Consider the following 12,076-nt stretch of genomic DNA (forward strand, 5'->3'; position numbering starts at 1 on the left):
TATTTGCATTAGATCACAAGAGTATGTTCGATTTTATGAACTCCAACAGCACTAACTCATCAATTTCTACTTATATAAGAGAGGTAATAGAAACTTTGACAGCAATTGAGTCTATAAATTAAATGGAGGAAAGTTGACATCTAAGCAATTCAGCAACTTCCATCCCCCACGTAAATTTACATTTTTAAACATCCTAAGACATGCTTTAAAGATTTCAACACACGTCTCGAATATACTTTCAAAAATTTAAATGTTTCATGGTTTAATGGAATTCTAATATTCAGTTTTCAAATATCTATACTGATACGAATGCAACTAATTTGGTCAACATGCATTGAATCCTTATTTACAGAATTGCGCTATACAAAATGTTAAGCAATTTACTACTGCTCCTTTGATCTGTATCCTTTATATATTTTCTGGCCTTGTGGGTCTGACAATGATCCCAAGTTAAATTCAAGGGCTGGGAACTGACACATCTACCTTGTTTCTGATCAGAATGTGAAGTAGCCAGCCATTCTATTAACACCCATCATATGATAATGGCTCTAAGTTTTCAACAGGAACCCACCGTAACGTAATGTTTTCTTCCTGGATGAGACTTTTGTGACAAGAATATTAAAATTTGACATTAAAATAGAAATAAATGAAGCCCAGCAATACCAAAAAAAAAAATCTTCCCTGCATCTATTATAGTCGGTCTTGCTATTTTGTGGGTTCTTCTTTTTCCCACCATTTATGGCCCTGGGTTCAGTCCCTAACACTAGATATGAGAGAAAGAAGAACAGAGGAAGAGGGAGAGAGGGGGAGGCACAGGGAAAGGGACAGTGGGAGATCTCTGAATCTACTTTCTTTGCTTTTGTTTCTTCTTTGAACATGACTACTAACAAACTGCAACCACCCTCCCCCCCGAATGACTAGCAACCACGGAGCACACCTCGTGTGTCTCTAGCATTTATGTACCTCTAAAAAGTTCCCAGAATTCCTAATGTCACACAATCATAGAAACTGTCCACAACTGTCAAAATCACACTTCTGCTAGAGCACAAGGCAAATCATATTCAGCTGTTTCTGACAATTCAAAGCAGCACCATGTTTCCATACCTGGGATTAAAATGAAACCACATTCGTATATTTCTGCAAATTTTAAAGAAATCACAATTCCAAAATTGTCACTACAATCTATGTTAACACAACTTTTCCCAATGGTCTACACTGTGAGTTACATTGACATATTTTTCCTATTAAATCCAATATTGTGTATATAAACTCCAAGTGATCACAATTTGTCCCTTTATGTTTCTGATTTAGATATACAAATGTGTGGTATTTTTGTGTTCAATATGATACTATATTGTAATTTCTATACCCTCCAAACTTTCAAAATGTAAAATTATTATATATACACATACATACAAGCACATGTGCACAAAGTGTCCTGTCACCCTTGGATGAGATAATACTCTATCACAATGAAACCTGAGAATACCTCTGGAAATGTCTTTGTTGCTAAAGTCCACTGATTATGGCATTCCTATTTGGTTTCCGGACTTCCCATAGTCCACCTTTGTCTCTTATAGTCAATAGTTAATTGACTATTGCATTTTCTGCCGGGTTATTCAGGTATTGGCATTTTAACTTTGCAATGCAGCAACCACAGTTATAACTGATTATTTAAACTGAAATAAATAAAAGTAATCAATCAGCTTTTCATTTCATCAGCCACTGTCGAAGTGTCCAACCTGCACATGTAGATGACATGCTGTGTGAATGGAGACGCTGGCCTTGTCATTGGAAGGTCAACATGCACATCTGATTCATGATATGTAGGAGAGAACACAGCAGGAATGAAATCAAACCCTATGCTGTCTTCACAAAATACCTTTCTCTTCTGTACAATTTCTATTTGTGTGCCCAGGAAAGGATAATATTTAACTAGAAATCTTATAAAATTCACAAAAATATTAATACAAACAAAGTATAAAAGTAAAAGATGTCCTTGAAAAATGTAAATGATAGAATTTTATATACTTAACAAAAAGTTGTGGTAATAAATATACTTTATATCAGTGGTTCTCAACCATCTTAATCCTGTGACACTTTAAAAGAGTACTTCATGTTGTGGTGACCCCCCAACCATACATTTACTTTATTGGTACTTAATAACTGTAATTTGCTACTGTTATGAATCATAATGTAAAGACATGATATGCAGGATATCTGATATGTGACCCCAAAATGAGTTACAACCACCAGGTTGAGAACCATTGCTATAGATGAAGAACTTATAAATCTTTCCTCTTTACCCTGAAACTCTATTATCCGGGGAGGATTTTGGTTTTGCTATGTTCTTTGTGAACTTAAGACCCAATATCAATTCTAAGATTTTTTGCATAGTAAGTATGGTATATTTGATTCTACTCAAACCTAAAGTGGATTCAAAGTAGTTCTGCTGCTTTTTGTGTGCTAAAGAAACTGATGTCTGTTTTGCATTGAGGAGGGAATGGTTTGTAATCTGGGAAGTACCATGGTTAGATCTCTCTGCTTGATAAGTGGTGTATCTGCGCCGCCAGTGTTTGTTAGGCCACAAGGAAGGGAAACAGAAGCCAATGGACCTAGTAGTCAGGGCAGCACGTGATACTTTTATTCAGTCATTCATTCATTTTTACTACCAAGTGACTGCAATGAGTTAGGAACTGGCACAGTAGTTATCAGACACATTGGATAAAGCCCAGCTATTGCAGAACTTACACGCAAGTGGAAAAACAGACAGTGCATTGGTAAAAAGTGGGAAATGGTTTCAGTGGCTATAAAGGAAAGGAAGAAGCTTAGTGGTAAATATAAAAGGATGCTTCCTGAATAGTGTGTCAGGAAATGCTCTCTGAGGAGGTGACATTTAAGCTGAGATCTGACAGGGGACAGGATTCCTGTGAATTCAGAGCCAGTCAAGAGGAGAGAATAGTTTGGAGATCATCAGGACAGTGAATTCACAAGTCTTGTGAATCAACCGGACATGAGGATTTTAGGATCCTTCTAAAGTTTCTGCCTGGAGCAACTGGCTGTCTGGCAGTGAGAATATCTGTGATAGCAAACACAGGCTGACTGCCAGGTGTGAGCTCAATATGCTGAGGTACTTGACGCTGGAGGTCTCTGGATGGTTATTTTTAGTTCTGATGAAAGAATCTCATAGTCGTTTCATGAATAGAGCACAAGGCAAGGGAACAGATTTTTCTATAAAGTAAAATAATAGGCATGGAGGGAATAATTAGAAAACATAACACACCTAGAAGCAAAATAATTTAACAGATGCTCATTTGCAGCATGAATTAATATAAATAAGGAAAAATACCAACTGTAAAGGTTTAAGCAACTGGCTGAGCAATTGTGGAAATGTCAACTCAATATTTCACATATATAATTCCAAATAATGCTATGATGAAATGTAAGAATAATGTATTTTAAAAGTTATAGATGAACTAAGGCAAATGCATACAAATTCACTGTAGTAACTGTGAGGTGGGGTTGGGAAGTAGGTACCTAGAATAAGATATCATTAAAATGTAACATATGAAAAAAAAAAAACTTGTACTTCTGGTACCATAGAAAATAATCCCTAGAGTAAAAAACCACATATGCGGTAACATTTTATTAGGATGTGAAATCACAGAATATCTGGAATGTTGGAACGGTGATGTAAGACAGGGCATGGGATAGAAGAAATAAAGGAAAACATTATTGAAATGATAGATAGATTCATGCCAAACTGATTGTGTGACCACCCAACATGTTTTCAGAAAAATGACACAAACTACTCTCCCTCTACATGGAACAAGAAGAACAAAATAAATGAACTGACTCCAGTTCACCTGTAGTCTCAAATCATCAATTAGAAAACAGGTCCCACTCTTCAGTTTGCACAGGTCCAGGTCCTTAGAAAAACCCAAAATTAAGCCTATGATTTAAAACTCAGTGGTAACACAGGAATGTTAAAGTATAGAGTGAGATAGAGATTACAATCATGCTTTAAAGAGGAACTAGGAACAGACCCAGAGTGGGCCCATCAATCAAAAGTCGCCAAAGCAGCAAGCTCTGTCATTCAATGCTTATCTAGAATGTAGGAAGCCCTAGATTCTGTCCCTGGCACCAGATAAACAAAGCAGCAAGTGAGAGCAAGTTATAGCCATAACTTCAACCTGCCTCTAGCCTTGACGGAATGAAGCAAGCTGTCCTAGGGCTATTATAGGAATAGAACAAGGCATGAGCATGGATGGGTGATGATTGGAATTTGAAGACTAGAGTATAGATAAAGGAGGGGATACAGTAATAAGAGACAGAGGGTAAAGGGAAAAATAACAGTAGCTAAGGACAGACCCTATTTAAACTGTAAGTGACCATATCACAGTCATTGCCTTCCTACAGCTTTAAATTATTATTACTAAAAACACATCTCTTACACAATACATACCAACCACAATTTTCCCTCCCTCCACTTCTTTCATCTTTCCTCCTTGTCTCTTCCCCATATCTACTCTCTACTGTTTCCCAAAGAACAGGACTCCAAGAGACAACAACCAAACATGACTAAACAAGATACAATGAGACTGGCAGAGCAACCGAAAAGGAAGAAAGGAGGCCAAAGAGAAAGCAAAAGAATCAGAGACACATGTGTTGCCATTGTTAGGAGTCCCACCTTAACACCAAGAGAAGAGCCAGATATTCACAGAGACTCTGGTGCAGACCCATGCAGGCCCATGTTTGCTGATTCAGTCTCTATGAGCTCACGTACCTCTCTCATTTGTGGATTCCAGATCCAAATCTGTAGGTTTGAGGTACAACCTGGACTAACTATGGAATGCAGAAGGGACCACTGAAAGAGGGGAGAAGGAGCCCTACAGAAGTAAGCAGGATGCAGGTGCTATTAATGAGGAAAGGGAAAAAAATGGAGGAATGTAACTTAGGGGAAGGGGAAAAAGGATAATTGTATCAGGAAAGAGGAGGAAGTGAAATAAATAACACTAAGGAAGTTTTAAAAAGCCCTAGAGAAACCTATTCTATAAAATGACTTAAGAAACATGTGTTTTATATATATTTCAAATACAGTTACCCTACATGTGTAATAATACTCATCCCAGGATCCATAGACTACCTGGCAAAACTTCAAGTGCCAGGCAAAATACCAAAGTTGTTGGTCAAGGGAAGTCCACAAAACCCCCTAAACAATATAAGATATTACCATTACTTTTAATTTCCTGCCAGAACTTGACATCAAGTCCCTATTGCTGAAGACACTGTACACTTTGCTATAGGACTTAAAGAAATCATATTGGTACTAAGCTGGAAGCCTCCTTCTAGAAACTTTGCTCTCATTGTGCCAGGAAATGATATCCAAGCTGCCAAGGAAGACAAGTAATTAATAGTCCTATAGAGTTATAAGTCCTGTGAACTGAAACAATGATGGGATTGACAAGAAATCCCTAATAGAACAATCACAGTGTTTATATCTTGCAGGCAACCAATAGCTGTCTAATTACACCTAAATCTAGCTTATTGGAGGGAACTCTTGCCTGATAGTGTAAGCCTAGCCAAGAACTCATAACTACATAGATCCCAGAGAAAAGATACTACTATCATATTACTAATGTAATGTAGTTTCTAGTTGCCTTCCAAATATTTATAATTGTACCCAACAATAAACACAGATCTCACATATCAAAGTTGCTCCTTTTTTTGTGGCAGAAGTGACTAGTAGAGACCAAAAACCCTTCAAAATGCAGAGAATAAATGACTGCACCATGTATAGCCCCATATGGAAAATTTACAATACAACCGCTACAACTAAGGCTCAAGGAACATTGCAGGGAAAAGAAATGTACAATTGTTGCAAGAGCCTGAGAACTGAGACAACTATTATATGATTATTTCTTCTGGATCAGTCAGGGTGTTGCTTTCCTAAATGCTGAACCAAATGTTTACCTGCACAAGACCTGCAAAAGCTGTGTCAACTGACATGTGGACATGGATGGAAGAATATTTCATAAGACCATCCCTCTAGATAAAGAATTACAGACACTCAATGGCAGCCAAAGGAGGGGGAAATCAGTTTGCCTTTGTTAGAAAAAAAAAAACCTAATCGAATGGGTCAGATCATAACAACTAAAGAAAAAGCAAAGATTAACAGGTGGATCATAAGATCAAAGATACATATTTTTCTTCTGCTGAAATATTAATGAAAATAGTAATGAAGTATTCATCTCCACTATAATGAATAAAATAAATTGATCAAATATTTAAGAGTTAACCACATTGCTACAGGTAAAAAATGTAGAATGATATTCTCAAAATCTGTACATAAATTCCATTTGGGAGAACACTTGTAAAGATTCTACATGTAAATCTGATTCATACATGCAATATTTAAAGCACATAGAGCCTACAATTATTCTACTTATAGAATCATTTGCTTCATCAACATAGTCTGTTTCATCCCAGCTCATATTTACCTGATGTGAATTGTCCACATTTGACTCATATATAGGTCATGGATGTAAAACATCACAAAATACTTGCATGGGTTCAGCACCCCTCTACTCCAGGAAAACAGCAAAGACAGGATGAGCAGTGAGCAGAAAAGCTCACAACCTAGCTCACACAGAAGTAGAATTCCATTATGAATCAGTGCATTCTCAATGCATACATGCATCAAAACTTCATATAATACTGAGATATATGCAGATATTATGTGTCAATCAAAAGGAAGAGAATCTGTGCCTGCACCCGACTTCTTCTGTGATTGCTCTCCCTCAGCCTTATTAGGTCTCATCTTATGGCAATTCTTACTGTTTCCTGCACCCACCATGGCATTCTCCCAGCTCACAGCTCTGATCCAGCAGCCCAGTTTTCACCTTCATCAGCTCTGCTCTTATCAGCACTTCCCCTTAGTGATTTCATCCATTTTTTAACATCTGCTGTGATGGCCTCCAGCACTGAGTTCTCTAGCCTGCATAGCACACATTATCTTGAGTACCAGTTTCTGATTCTGTGGTTTTGATTTCTGAGGCTCTCAGGTTTGGCAATGTTTTGCTGTTATACTTTATTTTCTTTCATTGTAATTAAACTATTTTGAAGAACATGATTCCTATTTTTTAAGAGTTCAAAGAAGAAAACCTATATTTGTAAAAATGTGCAAAAATGTACTGTGGGTATAAGGATGATGATTGCAGGGGTGTAAACAATAAAGAAGAAAGCCTATATTTGTAAAAATGTGCAAAAATGTTCTGTGGGTATAAGGATGATGATTGCAGGAGTGTAAACAATAGTAGAGAGCCAAGAGAATAGGATGTGTCAGTAGGAAATGATTCAATAAATTATAATCTCTTCTTTCCATAGGATGCTAAGCCATCATAAAAAGGATATTTATAAACATGTGGATTTTATAAAAATATTCTATTTTCTTTACAATTTACTAAACAATGTGTGGTTTTACATTTAAAAGGAGAACTACATAATTATATTTAGATATACCTAATTATTTATAACCTAATTATATTTACGTATGGGAATGGAAATGTTACCAATGAAATTTAGTCAATGAAACATAGTTCTGTGAAATTTAAGACCTCTAAAACAACATTCATGTATTTATGTCAGAAAATTTAAAATATCTTCTAAATTAAAATCTAAAATTTCCCAGAAAATACCCAAAACTAAAAATAAAGAAAACTAGATATAAAAAGAGATAGTCTTCATTAGTAGGATTCAAAATGTATAAGTAAAATGAAAACATGAACATAGTCTTGAAAATTATATGAAAAAAAAATGACATGAGAAGCTTTCTTGACTTTTTGGTCAGGGTTATCCAAGAGATTCCCAAAACATTTTAGGATATTGATATTGCTCTTGGTTTACCACAAGAGGCAGAAGGAAAATCCCTATTGCTGAAGACACCATGTATTTTGGAAATAAGACCCAGAGGTCCCTGAGCTGGCAATAACCTGAATACCCCAGCCATAATAACTAGCTTTCATTGTACTGGAGGACACCCTATAGGCTCCCCAAAACCACATCCCCAACCAGCTAAGTTGCTTCTTATTACAATGACCAGCAGAGAAAGGTAACCCTGAGAGTGCACTAATAGCACACATACCTGGGCGGTAACCAACAGCTTTCTAATTGAATTTAAGACCCATTTAACAAGAGGAAAAATCAAGTCTGGTACTGGAAACCTAGCCGAATACCCAATGCTAGTGAAAGCATGGATCTTAAAGAATCTACAACCAACCAACATCTTATTGATCCAGAATAACCCTAGCTACACTCTAAATATTTGTCCTTATGTCCACAAATAAGTGTAGTCCTTGACACTCATTTAAAAAACTTATTTTTGCAATAGAGACTGTTTCACAAAAACCATATCAATACAGAGTTCTTGAGCCCAGTTCCAACTGATAAACGTACAGCAAAACTCCTGCACCTAGAGCTCAGAAATCATTGCAAAAACAGGGGACAGAAATGCTGTAAGGAACAGTTTTCTGTGAGCTTGTGTCTCCTAGAAAGGTTAGAAGATACAACACAAATTCTCATGACTTCCTAAACATAATATGAACAGGGATGACAGTGCTAATGTGGATGAGAGAAGCTCATAAGATCTCAGCCCTACACAAAGAACTCCAACAACTAAGGGAGGCTGAGACTCAGAGAAACAGTCTTCCCTAGGGAAAAACACACCAATTTGTTATCCAATAGCAAATGATCATCCCAGAAAACATACATGCAAGTAACATTATACAGACTTATTATATTATTATACGGGTCTTATTAATGTATTTAGGAGTGGTGTGTGTGTGTGTGTTTATGCATGTAATAACAATAACAATAAATGAGGCAAGGAGCATGAAAGTAAAAGAGAGCAAGAAGTATCAAGGTAGATTTATTAAGAAGGTAAAGGAGGGGGAAATGATGTATTTTTTAAATTTTTATTTTATTTTTAATTTATTTTTTGCACTCCATATTCTATTCCCTTCCCCCCCCCCCACATACACTTTCTGACTGCTCCATGTCCCACACCTCCTCCCCATCCCACCCCACCCCACCCCACCCAATCTTCATGTGAATGCCCCCACCCTACCTGTCCTCTAAACTCCCTGGGGCCTCCAGTCTCTTGAGGGTTAGGTGCATCATCTCTAGATGATCATAGACCTGGAAGTCCTCTACTGTATGTGTGTTGGGGGCCTCATATTAGCTGGTGTATGCTCTCTGTTTGGTAGTTCAGTGTTTGAGAGATATCAGGGGTCCAGATTAATTGAGACTGATGGCCCTCCTACAGGATTACCCCTCTCTTGAGTTTCTTTCAGCCTTCCCTAATTCAACAGCAGGGGTCAGCTGCTTCTGTCCATTGGTTGGGCACAAATATCTGCATCTGACTCTTTCAGCTGCAAATTGGGTCTTTCAGAGGGCAGTCATGATAGATCCCTTTTTGTGAGTGCTCCATAGCCTCAGTAATAGAGTTAGGCCTTGGGACCTCCCCTTGAGCTGGATCCCATTTTGAACCTGTTGCTGGACCTTCTTTTCCTCAGGCTCCTCTCCATTTCCATCCCTGTAATTCTTTAAGACAGGAACAATTATGAGTCAGAGATGTGGCAACCCCATCCCTTACTTGATGTCCTGTCTTCCTGCTGGAGGTGGACTCTATAAGTTCCCTCTCCCTACTGTCCCACCTTTCAAATAAGGTCCCTCCCTTTGAGTCCTGGGAGTCTCTCACCTCCCATTCTGGGGGGGAGGGCAACCTCCTGTTTCCTGAGGTTGCCTGTTTACATTCTTTCTGCTGGCCCTCCGGACTTCAGTCCTTTTCCCTTACCCAATACCTGATCAGTTTCCCCACTCACCCCCTACTCCTCCCCCACCCCATTCACTTTCCCTCCCAGGTGCCTTTCTCTCTCCCCACTTGTGATTGCTTTCTTCTCTCTCCCAAGTAAGACTGAGGTGTCCTCACTTGGGCACTTCAGCTTGTAGAGTTTTTTTTAGTTCTATGGTATCTTGGGTATTCTATGTGTTTTGTTTTGTTTTGTTTGTTTTTTGGCTAATATCCACTTATTAGTGAGTACATACCATGCATGTCCTTTTGAGTCTGAGTTACCTCATGCAGGATGATATTTTCTATTTCCATCCATTTGCCTGCAAAACTCAGGATATCCTCGTTCTTAATAGCTTAGTAGTATTCCATTGTGTAAATGAACCACATTTTCTGTATCCATTCTTCTGTCGTGGGACAGAATATAATACAATTATAATATTAAAACATATCCTTGATCTGTGTGGAAGCAAGAGTTCTAACAAAAGAATACAGAAAGAATATCAAAGTCCTTATAGCCTTGTTGTAACACTGCAGTGCAAGTACATTTACATCAGATGATTTATTCACAAAAAACCTGATAGTATCTCCTAATTTTAAGTGAATGAACAAATTACCCTCACAATGTTCAAAAACCCAGTCAGAACATCTCAAACACTCTTAATGACAGAGATTTAGAAATGGCCAGAGAATAAAAGGTCAAATTGACCTTATGTTTACTGTCATTTTGTTGGTGGGCCTATTGTCTATGGTCTGGGGCTTTTGTTTATTCTTGTTTTGTTTTCTGGTTTTGACACAGGGTCTTCTTTTATAGCCCCTAGCTGTCCTCCAACTCCTGTCAGAGCCTGCCGAGGGCTGAGATTAAAGGAGTACACAAGCAAGCCAGGCTTAAACTTTTTCTTTGATCATTTTCCATTTTCCCTAGAGGAATGAACAACCTGGCATAGCTATGATCAGCACTTCAGGGCTTTGGATAAGACTTTTACTCAGCTGTTTGTGATGAGGCCTGGAAGATCCCCCCGAGTCCCACTAATGAAAATACTGAGTTCCCACTATGTCCAACTCATCTTGCTATGTGCCTGGCCTTATCAAATGGGGAAATGTGACCTCTATCACTTTTGTATGTCACTCTCACTATGTTTTGAGACTTCAGTAATCTCAAAAAGGCAATATCACTGGCCTAAGTCCTCTGCCACTTTTAGCAATATTGCATGTAACTGAAACACAAGCATTAGCCAGTCTAAAACTTTCAATTGGTGCCCCTTCTGGACTCCCAGAGACGCTTTCCAAACAGGAACTGTCCAGGGAGAAGGAAAGAATAGGCCTTTAGCCCAATTTCCTTTTCTGGATTAAAAATAAGCAACAACAAAAAAATACTCTTTTAGGTTTGATTTCTTCATGCCTACACGAGTTGATTTGCTAAAACAGGAAAGTGATCATCCACTCGAGTGACCTACAGACTTGATAACTAATCCCCTTTATTTCTGAGAAGGAAAATAGAAACTGCTTAATGAACTCAGAAGCTACATTTTAGTCTTGTCTTTTAAAAAGAGCATCTATCATTTGCTCTCTGATCTGCATCTACAGGCACAGCCATTTATTAAAAGAAATCAAAATAATGCCAACTTTCCTTCCATTAACAGGAAAATGCAGCGGCCTGTAATTCCAGAATCAAATAAGGTTCTATTTATTTTTCTGTGAGTAAGAGACTTAAATTAATAGGAAAATGAATAACGGTGGTGCTTTTAGAAAACCATGTAATTTTCAAATGAAAAACACTAATCTTAACATATTCTTAGGCAGAGAAGGGTATGGCCTCCTCACAAGAGCTTCATGCTTTCAACTAAAATACCACTTTTGAAAAGAGTCTCTACACCTTTCTTTGAATAGTACTTCTGTCACAAGAGAATGCTGCCAAATGTGTCCAGAACTGATTAATAAGAGTAATTGCCTCCCGCTAATTTCAATCTTTCATACAGCTTTGCCTCTCATGGGCTAAGTATGAAGACTACATGGCATAATTGTCAAATCTAAATCTAGCCATTCCTCGCCAGTGGCCAATGAAGTGCAAACACAAATTAAACTGGATTGAGGATTCTATTGCTTGGCTGTTTGAAAATTTATTTTACTGCAAAGCTTTCAGGCAGAGAAGCAGATGGGCAATACTGAGAAAATTTTCTTTCTGGGTATTACCCATCTGTTTCCCATTTTTGTTTTTCTACTTCAAGC

This window comes from Mus caroli, unplaced genomic scaffold (assembly GCF_978045245.1).
Source record: "Mus caroli unplaced genomic scaffold, Mus_caroli_1 scaffold_9, whole genome shotgun sequence".
NCBI classification, from domain to species: domain Eukaryota; kingdom Metazoa; phylum Chordata; class Mammalia; order Rodentia; family Muridae; genus Mus; species Mus caroli.